The 5,053-nt window shown below is 29.9% G+C and overlaps 1 long non-coding RNA gene across 1 annotated transcript; it reads right to left on the bottom strand.

The window, feature by feature from the left end:
* Nucleotides 1–1,199: 1,199 nt before the first annotated feature.
* Nucleotides 1,200–1,773, bottom strand: LOC106334432. Its single transcript, XR_001268611.1, has 2 exons — nt 1,403–1,773; nt 1,200–1,244 (listed from the first exon to the last, which is right to left on the bottom strand). It is a non-coding gene; the product is annotated as an uncharacterized LOC106334432 (long non-coding RNA).
* Between the last annotated feature and the right edge of the window lie 3,280 nt (nt 1,774–5,053).

The raw sequence follows: 5,053 nt of genomic DNA, 5'->3' as shown, positions 1-5,053 counted from the left end.
CTTATTGTTGGTTATGTCTTTTGGTTTATATTGATCTAATCATGATCATGCTTTTTGTGAGCCAGCGATCGTTCAGCCAAAGACAAGTGGCTGCCACCATCATGTCCTCATGCTTCGAAGGATGGCCTCAGCAACGAGCTTACCGGAAGCGGTACAAGCACTAGAACAAGCCATAACATTTCTCAACGTCATCACAGCCTGACGAACATACAAACCAACAACTTGCTCGACACATACGATCTCAACACACGATCTCAACACGAGACTTCGGGTCGGAAATAGTTCGGTAAACTTGTATTTTAGGTACAAGTTTAAATTGAACTTGCTTGTTATTAGGCACGAATTTACAGTCGACTCGCTTATTGTTAGACACGAGTTTACAAAAACTCGTCTTAGGCTAGGCATGAGTTTACAAAAACTCTCCTTCTACTAGGCACGAGTTCTCAGTAAACTCGCCTTTGACTCATCATGAGTCCAGTAAACTCGTCTTACGCTAAGCACAAGTTTAAAGCAAACTCGCCTTTTACTAGGCAGAAGTTCAAAGTAAACTCGCTTAAATCTGTCATATGCATGAATGTGTCTAGTTAATTGTCTAATAAACCCTATTCGTAAAATTCATAGAGATCGACTTCATTTCTCTCTACGAACTTGGGGGGCTTACTGTTGGGGGTGGATTTACATCCTTCCTCAAGGCCCATTAGACAATAAATTAGACTCACTTTGTTAGGAAACCCTAGACATCTTTCTTCTATAAATAAGGAGCTACTTCCTTATTAGAAAGGATCTTCTCTTCTCCATTTTAGACTTAGAACACTTCTTACAAAGGGTTTATGGATTCTTAGATTACTTTACACTAGAAACCATTCTTGTAATACAATCTTTGATAATTACTCTTTTTGATGTTCATTTCTCATTTGATTCTTTCAAGATTTCTCTTAAACCTCAAGAATCTAATCATTATCTTCAGATTCTTTATTGTATGATTCCAACAAACATCACCAGCATAAACACCGTTTTTGATCAAACAGAGTTGGTCCTAAATGTTTACCTGAAGCAGACTTCACACGCAATGTATAATGGCTCTTGCGGAACCTGTATGGAGATAGTGAAGCCCTTTAGCGCATATCTCAAACTTCTGTCTCCAGCTCAACCTAGGATTATATGAGTCATACAGATGGTCTTTAAGCGTTCCTTTTTTCATATACTCATACACAACGATCATCTTGCTTTCCTCATTGCAATACCTGATTAAAGAAACCAAATGCATGCGTCTGAACTGAGACAACATTTTGATCTATGTCCTGAAATTTTTCGAAGTAAAGCTATATCGACCTGAATACTATTTCTGTGTTCGAAAATTAAAAAAAAAAAGACATTACATTCTGTGTTTAGAGATACTCACGGTCCAAAAAAGATTGATTCTGGTGAGATACCATGTAATAGAAAGCTTTCTTTCGTCGTTTGCTCTTTATCTCAGAGACACTACACTCAAAACAAAAGAGAACAGTTCGATCCAATTAATATTTTTAATATGTTCAGTATTTCATCGGTGGAAGAGCAGAGAAGTTGGTTTCAAACCTTTGGATAAGGCACCAACGAAAGTGAAAGTAATTGTCAGTCCAGAAACGCACTAACAGATGGGTTACGTGAAAGTGGTCACATGTGGGGGAGATGTGATATAAGCATTTACTGTAAACACTAATGGCGATTTCATAATGTTATTATCCCCTACTGAAGTCTGAACAATACAAAATTTTTATTTAATTTTGCCAAGTTACATACACGAGCTACCATGATAAGAAGTTCCAGTAACGTCATCATAGTTTTGATTTTGTAGCTGATTTCGAAGGTGTTCTTCTTCAGGAGAAACTACTTATCAAGAAACGATATACAAAAAACTATTGGAAAATTATGATCAATATGAATTTTAACAGCAATATTCTAACAAGTTTAAACTACTGAAACTTAATCAAAGCGAGATTCTATAAGCGACCTAATTATGTTATTCATCAAAGTAATGATCTCCTATTTAAGTCTCAACAAGTCTGTATAAACTATTGGACATGCCTCAAATGGGAATAAGTTCAAATGGTATATAACATAAATAGGACACATTGTTTTTAGATCAGTTAAAAGGGAATACATGTTGTTTTTTCGAATGTAAGAGCATGATTATTGGGGGTTCTTAGGGTAAGTTTCTTAACGGAATATAAGAACCCGTCTCTTAACTTTTAACTAAAAAAACTAAGAACCGGTTCTTAGTTTTTTTAGTTAAAAGTTAAGAGACGGGTTCTTATATTCCGCTAAGAACCTCATTCTAAGAACCTCTCAATAATCATGCTCTTAAGCTTCTTAATAGTTGATCTGGTATATGGTTCAGAGATTAAACGCTGTCAAATTAATACATGTTGTTTTGATGTGTTTTAAACTTATTCATGTACACCTTTTTTTTGGTAAAATTCATGGTTTGTGATTGTTATACATGTTTTTTTTAATGGTTATACATGTTAAAACTTAAAAGTAACCCTTACTATTATTTTCCATCGAAACCATTATTGTCATGTATGGGGTTTCCCCTTTTTTTAAATAGGCTTTACGGTTTACTTGGAAGTGGCCACAATTGCCATTATATAATCACTGAATATTAGCTATGCATGTATTAATTACTTCTAATATATTTATATTTTTATAGTAATATATTGCTAAATTTGTTATGTAATAAATGATTATATAGTCTTATGTGACAATCCCCTATATATTAATAGAGAAACATTTACGAAATTGTAACTTTAAGTTTTTATTAATTAAAAAAGAATCTTGCTTAGGTGTCATTTAATTAGGATGTCAATTTGGCTTACGTGACATCATAAAAATCAATTGAAAATTAGTAAGTCCAAAATTCAATTGCTATGAAAACTTATATTAATCCAAACATAAATGTATATGATATGATAAACTTAATACTCGGCGATCTCATTAAATTAGACTTTCTTTATATGACTCAAAGTTGATTTATATTGTGATCCAACATAATAACTTTTTTAAAAAAATGTAAGATATACTCTTAATCTGTATTACTTGGACATCATTTTAAATCAAAGTTTGCTATATATTATAGCTTAAGTATTGCATGTTTTTGCTATAAATCGGAAAGTAATGAATTTTTTAAGTGTTGATTTTTTTTATTAATAGCAACAAGACGCTTTGATAAAAAAAAATAGCAAAGATACGAAGCTATTCAAAATTGTTTTGTTAATAAAATAAAAAAGAAGATATTTTTTGGTTTCAAGCCTTCCTCACCTACAAAAATTTATATAAAGAGTAAAAATAAATTAAGTTGTTTTGTTATTACCAAACGAACTTATATATCAAATATTTTTCCTTGCAACACAATTCTTTAGAACTTAAATTATGAAATTTATATTGAAGATTGAAAAAAAAAGATTTGGCACCTGCCTAATTGTTTTTCGTAGTCTACGAAAACATTAATAATGACATTTCGTAGTAGTTAATGATATATATCACGTTAACCTAACTTTCATCCTATACAAAGTATCAGTTGTAAACAAATAATATCATCTTTCTATATTTGGGCCTTAAATATAATAATAGTCAGGCTGCAAAATTTTATGTTGTCTAAGTATAGGTTACAAACAAATCATACTATCATCTTTCTATATTTGGGCTTTAAGTATAATAATAGTCGGGCTGCAAAAATTTATGTTATCTTAATGTGGCCCATAACCAAACTATACTTCAAATTATAAGCTTAATCCAATTTGTAATTGTCTTTTTAATATTTTAATTTTCCATCTTATGTTGTCAAAAAGAAAGTAAAAATCTGATATTCTGGAAATTAGTGTAACTTCAAAATCGAAAACATATAAATTTTATTTACTGATAAGTTAGTAAAAGGAAATATCAAAATGTATCGGCCCAACATGTAGATGACTATATAAACAATCAAAAATCGTATACATATAAAAACAATTCGATCATATAGAAATCTTAAATTTATAAATACAATATGATTAATTAGAAAATAACTACTTATTTCAGATTATCTATAATTAAGGTCGCTTAAATGTTCTTTTTAATTTCAATTGAGCTGAAGTAGGATCAATCGTAAACTGCCGGTATTATTATCGTTAGAAGATAATAAAAATCCTAAAATTTGAACTAAATTTTTGTGATACAAAATTTTAGAATCAAGCTCTTTCGATAAGATTAAATTAATTGTTTTTGTACCAGACTGTTTAATTAAATAAAAAACTTTTCCACCAAGTTAATGCTTTCACCAAATTTTTAAGCTTGATACAAACTTTTGAAGAAGTTCTATTTGGTAAGTTTAATTTAAGATAATAATATAATTTGTCACCAAGTCTATAATTTCGACCATTGGAAACAACTTGCCAAATATGTTTGTGGTAGTTATTGAAAATTTACATAAATATTGGTTCAGTGTATCACGCTAAAATACGGTTTCTAGATAATTAATGATAATTATTTTAACTTTCCAAACAATCCGAAAACCTACCTATGCCTACTATATATATACGGTTGAGTTTTCCCTTTAAATACCATCAATCTTTTTTTCACAACTCTTAATTTATGATTATAAGAGTATCAATGATATCAGATTTTAATTGTTTGTTTTGGGATTCTATACTTTTTCTATGTGTACCAAATATTTATAGTTAGTTAATTATTTTATATTGAGAAAAACACAAATACCAAATATATTTTGACCACAAGAACACATGTATTCAGAAATCATCAGATTTTACAATATGAAAACATAAGTTTTTTAATAAATATTTCGTCTTCCGCAAGGTGCATGTCTTATCATAGTTTAATATTACCACTAATTTAAGCAACTTAATACGATAAAAATTGTAGCAGTAGCTATCTATATTATTAAAACTGAATTACCTTTTAGTACTTTTTGGAAACAAGGATAGCAGTATAAATGAGAATTACTTGGAAACATAGATAACAGTATTAAAAAAATATATTGTCCTTTTAGTAATTTTATTAATATAATTACATTAAT

Source organism: Brassica oleracea, chromosome C3, assembly GCF_000695525.1.
Source record: "Brassica oleracea var. oleracea cultivar TO1000 chromosome C3, BOL, whole genome shotgun sequence".
Lineage (NCBI taxonomy): Eukaryota > Viridiplantae > Streptophyta > Magnoliopsida > Brassicales > Brassicaceae > Brassica > Brassica oleracea.
The sequence above is the reverse complement of the archived record's forward strand: the minus strand, read 5'-3'. Positions and strand labels throughout refer to the sequence as shown.